We start from the raw sequence: 14594 nt of genomic DNA on the forward strand, positions 1-14594 counted from the left end.
AAGGAAGGAGGGAGGGAAGAAGGGAAGGACATCAGAGACTTTTAACACTGTGGAGGGACAGGTGGAAAACTGACATCTTTTTTTTGTTTTTTTTGACACAGAGTCTTACTCTGTTGCCCAGGCTAGAGTGCCATGGTGTCTGTCAGCCTAGCTCACAGCAACCTCAAACTCCTGTGCTCAAGCAATCCTCTTGCCTCAGCCTCCCAAGTAGCTGGGACTAGAGTCACGTGCCACCATACCCAGCTAATTTTTGTTTTTCTATATTTTTAGTTGTTTGGCTAATTTCTTTCTATTTATAGTAGAGATGGGGTCTCACTCTTGCGCAGGCTGGTCTCGAACTCCTGAGCTCAAGCAATCCGCCTGCCTTGGCCTTCCAGAGTGCTAGGATTACAGGCGTGAGCCACCTTGCCCGGCTGAACTGACATCTTTTGATATTTGGTCTTCTAAAACATGAACATGACATATCTCTAAACCTATTTAGGAGTTCTTTAATGTCTTTAAATAAAATTCTATAATTTTCTCTATAAAAGTTTTTGCTCATTTTGTTATCTTTACACCTAGATACTTTGTATTTATTGATGCCATTATAAAAGAAATCTTATTTTTTTTTAAATTATACTTTAAAGCTACCTTTTACTGAGCTCTAGAAAAGAGCTATAGAAATGTATCTTAAGTAACATTTGTGTATTATCAGCTTTTCATTCAGCAATCTTAATATATTCCTTTGGTAACTTTAATATTTTATCTGTAGATCCTTTGGGGTTTTTCACATTTATTCATCCACATCTGTAGATTCCTTTGAGGTTTTTTTCCTAGATCATCTGTACATAATGGCAATTTTAGTTCTTCTTTTCCAGTCTTTATGCCATTCATTTCTTCTTCTTGACTTACTATACAGGTTAGTAACTCCAGTACCAGGTAGCAGTGGCAGAAGAGTAAGTATATGTTTCTTATTCCTAATTTCAAAGGAATTACTTTCAACATTTCCTTGTTGATTATGATATTTGCTGTAGGTTTTTATACTATATTTTCAAAGAAGTTAAAGAAGTTCCATCTTTAAAAATTTTTCTTATAAAGAAATGTTGAGGCCGGGCGTGGTGGCTCATGGCCTGTAATCCTAGCACTCTGGGAGGCCGAGGCGAGAGGATTGCTCAAGGCCAGGAGTTTGAAACCAGCCTGAGCAAGAGTGAGACCCAGTCTCTACTAAAAATAGAAAGAAATTAATTGACCAACTAAAATATAGAAAAAATTAGCCAGGCATGATGGCGCATGCCTTGTAGTCCCAGCTACTCGGGAGGCTGAGGCAGGAGGATTGCTTGAGCCCAGGAGTTTGAGGTTGCTGTGAGCTAGGTTGATGCCACGGCACTCTAGCCTAGGCAACAGAGTGAGACTGTGTCTCAAAAAAAAAAAAAAAAAAAAAAAAAAGAAAAGAAATGTTGAACTTTTTCTCTTAAATTTTTTAATGAAATGCAATATGCATGCAGAAAATGCCTCTATCATAAGTGCGTGAATTCCCAGAAACTGAATCCATGTGTATGACCAACACTGAGATAAAGGGATGGAATATTACCAGTCTCTGAGTCACCCACTTTCCATCTCGCCACTCAGCCCACAGAGGTAACCAGTTTTGGTTACAGAAGTAACTAATATCATAACTCTGGAAAAAAAAAATGATACCATACCTGTTTTATCTGCTTTTTGGTTCCTTATATAAATGAACTCATATAGTATGCTTGTCTTTGTGCCTGGCTTCTTCTGTGCAACATTAGCTTGGTAGGAGTCACCTATACTGTTTTATATAATTGGAGGTAATCCATTCTTCTTGCTGTAATGCATTCCATTGTGAGAATATACCAGAATATGTTTATGCATCCCACTATTGATGGCATTTGCATGGTTTCCAGGAGTCTATTATGAATAATGCTGCTATGAATATTGTAGTGCATGTCTTTTGTGAAATGTATCCATTTGTATCAGATATATACTTTGGAGTAGAATGGACAAGGCATATGATATGGTAATGTTCCACTTCAGTAGATAATGACACACCATTTTCTTTTTTAATTTTTTAATTTTAGCGTATTATGGGGGTACAAGTGTTAAGGTTACGTATATTGCCCATGCCCCCCCTCCCACCTCAAGTCAGAGCATCAAGTGTGTCCATCCCCCAAACTTTGCACATCTTACTCATTGTGTTTGTATATACCCAACCCCTTCTGCCCCCTCCCACCTGCTGGACACCCAATATATGTTATTCCTATATGTCCACTTAGGTGTTGATCTGTTAATACCAATTTGCTGGTGAGTACATGTGGTGCTTGTTTTTCCATTCTTGAGATACTTCCCTTAGTAGAATGGGTTCCACTCTGTCCAGGAATATACAAGAGGTGCTATATCACCATTGTTTCTTAAAGCTGAGTAGTACTCCATGGTATACATATACCACATTTTATTAATCCACTCATGAATTGATGGGCACTTGGGTTGTTTCCATAGCTTTGCAATTGTGAATTGTGCTGCTATAAACATTTGAGTGCAGGTGATTGACACACCATTCTCCAAAGTAGTTGTACCAATTTACACTTCCACAAGAATTGGAAAGTTTTACTTGCTCCATATGGATTTTATCAAACAGTTGTCCTGAATCTGTTGAGATGATCATGTGATCATCTGATTTTTTTCCATAAATCTTTTAATGTGGTGAATTAAACTTTTTTCCAATGAAAACCAACCTTTCATTCCAGGAATACATTCGAGTTGTTCAAGGTGTACATTTCTGTACACTTCTTGATTCAGGGTATTGCTATTTTGTTTAAGGTCTGTACCTCTAACATCATCAGTGGGTTTGGCCTAGACAGTATTTTCATTGTTGGTAATAATCCCGGCCTCTTGAAAGATTATGAATGCTAACATAAACCCTCCATCTCTAATAATCTTTGACTCCCAGATTCTCCCATACAATTCAGAAAACTACAGATTCGATTTCCTCCCTATAAATGTGACAAATGATTAGCCCAGGTACTCCCCAGTCAGAAGAATGAAGCACAGCTCCTCCATTGACCCTCCAAGTATCCTTGGTTATATGTGCATGTCTGCTAAAGCCCCTGAATTAGATGAGATCTCACACAATCATAAGGAATGGATGAAAGCAAGGTTGCAGGAACATAAAAAGACATGAGCCCGAGGCCTAGTCTATGGTCTAAAATGCATACAGTTTGCTGCTGGGAGCTCCTCACCTGTTGCCCTGCCCCCACCCGCTCTCTTTGCTCGTGCAGAATGTTGAGCTGCTGGATCACAAATCCTGAACTCCTCCCTCTTCTCTCCCTAGTTGCCACAGATACTAAACACAATGGCCCACACAGGAAATAGGTAAAAATAAGCATTCGTGCCTCCTCAACCAAGCCAGTACAGACATTTCTCAATTTTTCATCTTGGAGAGAACTTCGTCTGCAAAAGCTTCCCAAACAGCACCCCAGAGGGTTTAATAGGGAATGGGATACTTACATGGTCTCAAAGACTCTCCCACAAATGGCTTATTAAGTGTAAAGAGGAAAATATTAAGTTTACTGTTGTTGGACATCTTAGCCAAGTGAACAAGATTCATATGACCAATACTGGGACTAATCGATGTCAGGAATCCCCTGAGAAGGGCACACAAGTTCTTTGGCGATTTTACCAAAAAATGTTAAACCTAATCACGAGGAAATGCCAGACAAACCCAAATTGAGGGACATTCTACAAAATAACTGGCCTAGATTCTTCAAAAGTTGTCAATGTATTGAAAACAGAGAGACAGGTCCACAGTTTGAGATCAAAGGCAAATTAAAGGGACTTAATTAAATGAGATGAATAGCTCTGGATTGGATCCTGGACCAAGGAAAAGAAGTTCTATAAAGGACATTACTGAGATAATTGACGTCATTGTAAAATGAACTTTTTAAGGTAGTTGATTGTGTCAACATTAAATTTCTTGATTTTGATAATAGTACATAAGAGAATATCATAAGAGAATATCCTTTTTTAAAAGAATATTCATACTGAAGTGTTTACAGATGAAGGAATATGATGCCTGTAATTTTTCTCAAATGATTCAGAAAATAAACTATGTATATGTCACATATATAGAGAGAAAAATGGTGAAATGAGTACAGTTATGTGCCACATAATGACATTTCAGTTAACACACCGAATATATGACAGTAGTCGCATAAGATTACAATGCAGCTGAAAACACCTAGTGATGTCACAGCTGTCATAATGTCATAGCAGAACACATAACTCATGTTTTTGTGGTGAGGCTGGTGCTTTTATACAACTGTGTTGCCAGTCATATAAAAGTATAGCACATACAGTTATGTACCATACATAATACTTGATAATGATAATAAGAGACTATGTTACAGGTTTATGTATTTACTACACTATACTTTTTGTAGTTAAAGTGTACTTCTATGTATATTAAAAAAATTAACTGTAAAACAGCCTTAGACTGGTCCTTCAGGATGTCCAAAAGAAGTCATTGTTATCACAGGAGGTGACAGCTCTGTGTGTATTATTGTCCCCTGTAGACCTTCCAGTGGGACAAGATGTGGAGGTGGAAGACAGTGATATTGATGATCCTGACCATGCATAGGCCTAGGTTAATGTGTTTGTGCCTTAGTTTTTAAGGAAAAAGTTTAAAAAGTAAAACAACATTTTTTAAAAATAATAAAAAGCTTATAGAATAAGGATATATAGAAAAAATTAGTTTGCACAGTTGTACAATGTGTTTGTGTGGTTTTTTGTTTGTTTGTTTGTTTGTTTGTTTGTTTTTTTAAGACAGAGTCTCACTCTCTTGCCTGGGCTAGAGTGCTATGGCATCAGCCTAGATCACAGCAACCTCAAACTCCTAGGCCTAAGCGATCTTCCTGCCTCAGCCTCCTGAGTAGCTGGGACTACAGGCATGCACCACCATGCCAGAATAATTTTTCTATTTCTTGTAGAGATGAGGTCTTGCTCTTGTTCAGGCTGGTCTCAAACTCCTGTCTTCAAGCAATCCTCCTGCCTCAGCCTCCCAAGTAGCTGGGACTACAGGCATGTGCCACCATGCCCAGCTAATTTTTTTCTATATATTTTTAGTTGGCCAATTAATTTCTTTCTATTTTTAGTAGAGACGGGGTCTTGCTCTTGCTCAGGCTGGTTTTGAACTTCTGACCTTGAGCGATCCTCTCCTACACCCCCACCCCGCCTTGGCCTCCCAGAGTGTTAGGATTACAACAGGCATGAGCCACTCTCGCAGCCTGTATGTTTGTGTTTTAAGCTAAGTGTTATTATAAAAGAATCAAAATGTTTAAAAAATTAAAAAGTTTATAAAGCAAAAAGTTACAGTAAGCTAAAGTTAATTTATCACTGAAGAAATTTGTTTTATAAATTTAGTGTAGCCTAAGTGTACAGTGTTTATAAAGTCAACAGCCATGTACAGTAATGTTCTAGATCATTCACATTCACTCACCACTCACTGACCCAGAGCAATTTCTAGTCCACAAGTTCCATTTATAATAAGTGCTCTATACAGATATACCATTTTTTTTCTTTTATACTATGTTTTTCTCTGTACCTTTTCTATGTTTATATAAACAAATACTTACCACTGTGCTGCAATTGCCTATAGTATTCAGCATAGTAACATGCTGTACAGGTTTGTAGCCTAGGAGCAATAGCCTGTACCATACGGTCTAGGTGTGTGGTAGGCTGTACCATCTAGGTTTGTGTAAGTGCATTCTATGATGTTCATGCAACAATGAAATCATCTAACAGTGAATTTCTCAAAATTCACCGTCATTAAGTGACTTATGACTGTATGTCAAAATGTTAACACGTGGTGCATTTGGGAGAAGAATATACCAGAGTTCTTTGGATAGCCTTGCAGTTTTTCTTTTCTGGATATTATTTCAAAATAATAAGTAAAAAAAAAAAAAAAAGATTTGCACGTCTAGCAAATGGGAAACTACAGAGGTAAAATAATAAAGGTCACTTTGGTGGTTAGGAATATAAAGTGTGGTTATAACACATGCTTGGGTCTAAATCTCTTAATGGGAGATTGCCCATCTTCTTAGCAACCCCTCAAGGTAGAGATCATCACCCCCTTGTACGGATGAGAATGATGAGGTTTAGTGAGGTGAAATAAATCACCTGACAGATCAACAAAGAGGACATAAAAATGCCACCTTCTCTTCTAAGCAGGGAATTTATGGCACCTGAGGGCTTTAGAGTCACACAAACTTGGGTTAAATGCATTTTCTGAGACCTGTCTCTTGCCAGGTGCTGCAATGGGCAGACATACACACACATACACACACACACACACACACACACACACACACACACACACACACACACAAGATGTGATTACAGTGCATTGGGGGAGATTGCCCAAAGAATGTAAGGGTGGACATGGACAAGATCTACAGTGAGAAGCAAGAACTTCTAGCAGCCCAAATGGGTAAGAAGTTACTTCTGACTGCCCTAGTGGCTTTGGGTGGCTTCAAGTAGCTCACTCTGTTTCTGGTGAGGATTGATAGCAGTAAGAGAAGGGGCATTGGTGGCCAAGTGGATGTTGTTTTAACCTGGACTGGTGTCAGTTCTGCCCCTTAGGAGATGTGCAGATTTGGGCAAAGTTATCTAAAATACCTGCAGCGTCATTCTAAGGATTGGAGTTCGTGTAGGTGAAACTCGGTATGGCCGGTCTAGGATCTCTTTCAGGAGCTGTGGCTTTTGGGTCCCCTGTGGGCAGGTAAAAAGAACACAGAAGTTGATAGCAATCACACTGATGTTACTATGTTCTCTGGTGATCGAGGAAATCAGGACAAGGGGTGGCCCCAGCCTGGCTCCAAAATGGACATGATAAGGGATCAGAATATGTCACCCAAATGTGCCACTCTGACATAAGGATTATTTTGAGCTAAAGTCAGTTGGGAAAAACCAGACACAGAATGAGCTCTCTGCCCTCCTCCTACTTACTTGGAGGCAAAACATAAATTCCCTTGTGAAGGTATCTCCACCTTTCCATGTCAGAAAGGGTGGAACAACCTTGTCCCTGGACTCTGGATGGCATCCAAAGGAGTCTAAGTAAACAAATCTTTCTTAATAATCCTTATCTTATCATTGAATGCCTCCCATATATTTACCCTCCCACAATCTCCTGCCCCTAGAAAACCCAGAAACCTCTTCCCTTTGTCTTGTCACTTCTTTACAAATGTATCATCTTTTGTCTGAATGGTATAAAAGCCTCTAAGCCTAGCCGCCTCTTTGGGGATTTCTTTCTTCTTTTATGAAACCCCCCCCCCACTCCCACATGCCACAAAAAACTTTTTAAAAATTTTTGCTTTTAGCCACATCAATCAAGATACATAAAACTTCTAACATCCAATAAAACATGTATGTTTTTCTTCTGTTAATCTTTTTTCTTTTTATTTTTTAGGTTATTTTGCAGGCCTAGCTACTGAACCTAAGAAGGAAGAGGAAAATTTTACCCCCCTTTCAACATTCTGAACCAAGCTTAAATAATATAGACAAAAAGGAGGAATAAAACAGTCTTTCACAAACCCCTCTTCTGTACAGGGAACAGGATGGATGTTATCAGCAGAGAAGAAGAGAAGCATCTTGACATTCTACTTTTACCCTTTACTTGGGAGTGTTTTTCCTGGGGCAGAGGTGGACCCTCAGCTTCCCCTTAAGAGCTCTTCATATGGCCTAGGTGCTGAGCATAAAACAGTAGAAGAAAAGTTTTTTTCTCCCCAATATATGCTTCTCTTTTTTTTAATTTAAATTAAAAAAAAATTTTTTTGTAGAGACAGCATCTCACTATGTTGCCCAGGCTGGTCTTGAACTCATGGCCTCAAGAGATCCTCCTACCTCGGCTTCCCAAAGTGCTGGGATTATAGGTGTGAGCCACCAGGCCCTGCCCGCCAATATATGCTTCATAATAATAAATTCAGGCTTCCCCTGTATACCATGTTTGCAATGTAGACACTTTTCGCTTTGCAAGTGATGGGGGGGTGTGATTCCTAGTGTGGATTAAGAAATGAATCTACAATTTAATCAGTAAATCATTCACAAAATGAAAATGTCTCTGCTTTGAATTAGCTGTTGATAGCAATTTTTTGTTTCCTAAATACTTATGGAAATAAGAACGTGTCTTTATTAAAGAAAACTTTAAGAATAAAGAGGAATAATCTAACATAGGACAGGTTTTGTTTCTGCCCATTTTATTCTGGGATGTGCTCACCCCCATCCATGTTTGGCATGAGATAGTCACAGCATACACGCCACCTTAATCTGCTTTTCTGATCATAAAGATTTCTCTGGGTTTCTATATAGTTTCATTATGATTGTTTCCCTTTCATTATTCATCATTCTTCAAGAGAACCAGCACCTTCTGAGACTCCTGTGATGAAAAGCACCACGACTAAGCTCCTTAGGGTGGAATCACATAACTTCATCTTGTTATCCCTTCTGTGATAAAAGCAGTGCTGGGAATATGACACTTAATACATATCAAGTGTTAAGGAAGGGTTTGCAAAAGATAAATTCTTGGAATAAAGGGCCCTCAAAAGACTAAAATATCTAATCAGTTCTTGCATACAATGTGTGATGTTTCCTGGAAATGCAACTAAAAATACAAGATGCTATTAATCACACCTTTCTCCATGTTCAACCCTTCGAAGTGATGTGGTTATACCTTTGATTGCATGCAGGCAATGTTCCTGACTCCAATTATGGAGGAAATAAATATTTAGTAGTAAGAAAAAAATCTGCTTATTGTAAGTTTTCTTTTTTTTTGGTAATCCACATGGGGAACTAAATTTTAAGGATGGCAATAACTTTTCTGATAAGCTGGTCTTACTACTAACAACATTTAAGCTTTTATGAAACTCGGGCTTCTAACACTTTTTGTTAAGCAAGCGGTCTTTTACCCTACAAATCACTGTGGGATGGTTATTAAATATGAAATGCCCGATTTCCTTATGTACTAAGTGTGATGGTTGGTATCTCTGACATTTCATTTGGACATTCTTGTTTTATGTTTATTGTGAAGGCACCTCCTCAGTCTTTCAAACACACATTTTGGCTTATGATTATCTTTCAAAAAATTGTTTACAGCAATTTTTGTGAAGCCATGGGGAAGCCAAATATTTGTGTTATTTTCGAATAGAAGTTTCATTGTGTAGCCACTGCAGCGCAGACAGCTTGAAATATCAACGACGTCTTTGGGAAGGATGTGGCTAATGCAGGTACAGTATGTCAATGGTTTGAAAATTTCCATTCTGGTGATTTTAATCTTGAGCCACGTGGGCGATCTGTGACCAAGGTGGATAATGATGAGCTGAAAGTTGTAATGGAAGCGAATCCATCTCAACCTACGCATGAATTAGCAGCAAGGTTTGAATTTAGTTTTCCAACACTATCGGACCATTTGAAACAAATCAGCAAGGGAAAGAAGCTGGCTAGATGGGTTCCAGGTGAATTAAATGAGCGTCAGAAGAGAAATCACCTGGAAGCTTGCCTTTCTTTGCTGTCAGGACATAAAGGAGAACCATTTCTACACCATATTGTTATGGTTTATGAAAAATAGATTCTTTTTGACAATCACAAGCATTCGGTTCAATGCTGGATAAAGACGAAATGCCGAAACACAGTCCAAAATCGAATATTCATCCCAAAAAAAGCTACTGATGTCTGTTTGGTGGTCCAGCTGTGGTATTATCCAATACAGCTTCATGAAACCTGGTCAATCAATGACAGTGGATCTACTGCAACCAATTGGACGGAATCATGAGGATGCTTGAGATGAAGCAGCCGAGATTGGTCAATAGAGACAGGCCAATCCTCATACAAGACAATGCTCGACCACATGTCGCACAGACAACACTGCGCAAACTACAGACGCTGGACTTGGAAACTGTCACCCACCGTATATTCACCAGGCCTTGCACCAACTGACTACCACTTCTTCCAGGCTTTGGGCCACTTCTTGCAAGGAAATATATTCAATTCCCAACAAGCTGTAGAAAATGTCTTTCATGATTTCATTGCCACTCACTCCCCAGGCTTCTTCACTGCTGGCATAAGCAAGATTAAGATGGCAAAACTGTGCCAATAGTTTAGGCACATACGTTGATTAATTACACTGCTTCTCTTTTGAGATATAATAAACTACACTTTCGACTCAAAATCGGACATTTCCTATTTAATGACCTAATAGTTGGAAACTGTAGAAAAAAAAAACAGAAAGATTTCCCCTAGCCTTACCCACAACTCTTCTTAATGTTATTAAATGAGAATTTTTAATGCAGTGCAAAGAGAAAAGCGCCCTAGGCTGTGCTTGAGAAGACATGAGTTCTGGCTCTGGCTCTACCACCAAATCGCTGTGTGATTTTGGGTGAGTCTCTTCACCTCTCTGGACTTAAACATTCCCACTTCGAAAGAGAGAGAGAGAAAGCAGCTAGATGACAATCTACTACAAATATCCGCGATAGTAGCAATTTACACATTTACACTTAGGGTTTATTTAAATAGAGCTTTTTCTTTCTCTTCATTTTAGAGGAAAGGAGGTAGGGTATACTGCTAATCTCTTTTTCTTTCTGAAGTGATAGATGGTCTTCTAAACCCTTGGAGGGACGCAGTAGAGTTGCTTTTAGGTGGGATGCTTCCAGTAGATCTGATCCAGCATTCCAGAACTCACTGAATGAATATCTGTGCGGCAAAAGGTGGGCTTGGAGAGGCCATGGGTTCTGGAGGCTTTGGTTTTGCAGTTTGCTTTCTGCTGCCTTCTCACTGAGTGCCTGGATTCCTCATGTGGGCCCAAAGGTGAGGAACCGAAGCTTTTCTTTTCCAATTATGTCACAGTCTGCCCGTCTTCAGAGCCAGGATGTGGCGATAGGTTAAATAATGGCCACCCAAAGACATCACGTCCTAATCCCTGGAACTTGTAAATGTGACTTTATTTGGAGGGAAAGCCTTTGCAGATGTGATTTAAGTCGAAGATCTTGAGATGGGGAGATTATCGTGAATTATCCAGTGGACCCTAAATGCAATCGCACGTGAATTAGAGGCAGAGGGAGGTTTGACACAGAGAGGGGAGAAGGAGGTGTGAAGATGGAGGCAGAGCTTGACTGATGTGGCCACAAGCCCAGGACTGCTGGGGCAGCCACCCAGAGCTGGAAGAGGCAAAGAAGGGTTCTCTCTCAGAGCGTCCAGAGGAGGGGCAGCTCTGCTGGGTTCCAGCCATCTGGGCTCCAGAACTGTGAGAGGGAATACATTTCTGATGTTTTAAGCCACTGGTTTGTGATGATTCCTTATGGCAGCAGCTGCAGGAAAGAAATACACAGGGCAAGGGCAGGTGGGTGCCCAGTTATGCAGGGGCCCATGCCAGTCCTCTGATCTGGCCCAGGAACCACTGCAGGAGGGTCATCCTTCAGTCCTGGCTGTGCAGACCTTGTCCCCAAGTCCTCACCTGACTCCCATATCTTCATCATGCCTCGTTCCCCATCCAACCATTTATTAAAAAGTTGCTGTGCACCAGGCATCGTGCCTAGTATGGAGGAACGGCAGATAAAAGGATCTTAGGAACTCACAACAAATGGGTTTTAAATCTACCCAAGCTGGAAACTGGGCTTGGGGAAATTCCACCTTGGTCCTTTGGGCCTTGCTTAGCTGGGCTAGGGAGGGGATGGTGGCTTCCCTCGCCCTCACCCCACCATCTGATGAGGCAAGTTCATAGTTTCCGCCATGACCACGTGGATCAGCAACACCTGAGAGCCCTTAGCTCATCACATAGAAAACTCTCACAGGGGAGCTGGAGTTTTCCCCAAACTGCGTCAGAAGGCGAATGATACTGCTGAGGGGAATTACCCAGGTGTTAATTCAAGCACCAGCGGATATTTCTAAGAAATGAAATTACTAGTCAAAAGGGATTGGTTTTAGGGGTCACAAAGCAAAACCTGAGAGGACTTTAGAGCCATTCTGCAATGGCATCTAAAGTGGAACAAGAAAATGGGCGTCATCTGTACTCGGGAACATTCTGTCTTCCTCAGTCGCATTTCCACAAAAAATTTCTGCACACCCCCAGGAGGCGGGCAGGAATAGAAGGAACGATTCCAGTTCCTCTTTCCCCCCCACTTGCTGCTCCTCACTGGAGGAGGATAAGATTCTACAGCTGGCAGGTTGGGGAGAGTTTATCATGTCATCCATTACACCATGTTAGCCAGAGGGATGGGCCGTACCTCTCTGTTGCCTTCTTGGGCTAGCTGGAATCTCACAGGACAAGTGCTCGTGCCTGCAGGCCTCTGTGTTGAGTCGGCCAAGTGGGTCTGTTTCTGCCAGGCCTGGTTAGGTCCTTGCCCTCGATATCTGGGGAAGATACCATCCTCCACACAGGTGGCCAGCACTTACCCCACTGGCTTGGTCTCAAACAGCAGAAACAAAGGGTGTGTCCTCAGTTCACAATTCTGGGACTTGAATATAATAAATCTACTCATCCCTCCAGTGTTACAACAAGTGTCATAGCAGGTGGTCCCCAGGACTAACCCAGAGGCACACAAAGAGTTGGAGAATCAAAGTTTACTTGCTGGCGGGCTCAACCACCAAATTCTGAGCCTGTCTACCTCATTTTTCCCACTTTTATTAAGTTAGGGTGGTCCAAGGGGTGACTAATGCCCACCAGGTAATGGGTTAGTTGATGGGCCAGGTAATACGTTAGTGTTATGCTGATGCTTGTCTTCCGTGAGGGTTGGGGGTCTCAGGTGCCTGATGCTTCAAGTAATAGATGGGAGTTTTCCTTATCACCGGGAATGAGTGCTTTGGAGATGAGAAGATTATGGAATTTCTATGGCAACTTCCCAACAATTCTGGAAGTCACGTTCCCTCCCCTGGGCTAGAGGAAATTGATCTAAAGTGATTTCCAAAGGGCTTTCCTATTATCAGAGAATCTTATGCCCAATTATTTTACTGAGCACAAACTATGACCCAAAGACTCTGACACTTCCTAATTTTAAAATGATAAAATTAGGAGTTTGTGCTTTGTAATCCCTTGAATCCGGACTTGAAGTCTAGACTTCAATTTAATAGTTGGGTAACCACTGGTAAGTCAATTAGCTTCTCTGAGCTTCAGTTTCCTCAAACAGAAATAATAAGAACTACCATGCAGAATTTTTGTAAAACATAATTAGGATGAGGTATATAAAGGAACTGGTATATAAAAGGCATCCAATAAATAGAAACCATAGCATTAGTTTCAATTCTTTAATTGTGCCAGAAGCCCAATTTAAACTAGCTGAAACTTTAATGGGGGGAAATAATGGATCGTGCAGCTATTATTTCCAGGGTTGCACTGGCTTCAGGCATGGCTGGATCCAGGTGCACAAACAATTTCATCAGAATTTTATATTCTCTTTATTTCTTGGCTGTAATTTTCATTGCTTGGCTTCATCCTTCAAATAGGTTTCTTCCATGTGGAGATCAAGATGTGTGATTCTCTGAACCAATCATGATAGTCAGGGAGATGAAAAATTCTTATTGATCAGACATAAGTCATAAGCCTCCTTTTTAATGGTGTGTAGCAGTGTGATTGGCAGCACAACCAGTAATGCATGGAATGCAGGAAGGATGGATGTCCCTCATCCAAATATTCATTTAAAGAAAGTGTGTTAACAGACATAATCAACATGGCCATTACATTATTATTCTTGTCACCATAGGATGAATAGATGTAATTTTTAATAATGAGTATGGCAATTTTCAATGAAATATGTGAGTAATGGAATCACTCTGATAGAATTTATTGCTGCTACCATTACAATTCAAGTAGAAATGTATATGCACACATGCATTTGTGCAGGCATGGAAAGCCAGTCCAGGTGTAAATTATACAACTTGAATATAATAATAAAATTATTATTTATTAATTATTTTTATTATTAATATATTTTTATTATTGTTTCATTTATTATTATTTCATCTTAATACGGTTTTTAATTTTTAAAAAATTCTAATAGACTATTTTTTATTTATTTATTTATTTATTTATTTTTTTTTTTTTGAGACAGAGTCTCGCTTTCTTGCCCAGGCTAGAGTGAGTGCCGTGGCGTCATCCTAGCTCACAGCAACCTCAAACTCCTGGGCTCAAGCGATCCTCCTGCCTCAGCCTCCAGAGTAGCTGGGACTACAAGCACGAGCCACCATGCCCGGCTGATTTTTTTATATTATATATATTAGTTGGCCAATTAATTTCTTTCTGTTTTTATGGTAGAGACGGGGTCTCGCTCAGGCTGGTTTTGAACTCCTGACCTTGAGCAATCCGCCCGCCTCGGCCTCCCAGAGTGCTAGGATTACAGGCGTGAGCCACCGCGCCCGGCCTTAGACTATTTTTTAGAGAAATCCTAAGTTTACAGAAAATCTAGGTAGACAGTGCAGAGGCCCCATATATCCCATGTATTAGTCTGCTGTGGCTGCCATAACAAAACACTACCGGCTGCGTGGCTTAAACAGCAGGAATTTATTTTCTCACAGTTCTGGAGGCTCAAAGTCCAAGAGCAATTTGGTTTCTAGTGAGGCCT

The sequence above is a fragment of the Microcebus murinus genome, chromosome 1 (genome assembly GCF_040939455.1).
Source record: "Microcebus murinus isolate Inina chromosome 1, M.murinus_Inina_mat1.0, whole genome shotgun sequence".
Taxonomy (NCBI): Eukaryota; Metazoa; Chordata; class Mammalia; order Primates; family Cheirogaleidae; genus Microcebus; species Microcebus murinus.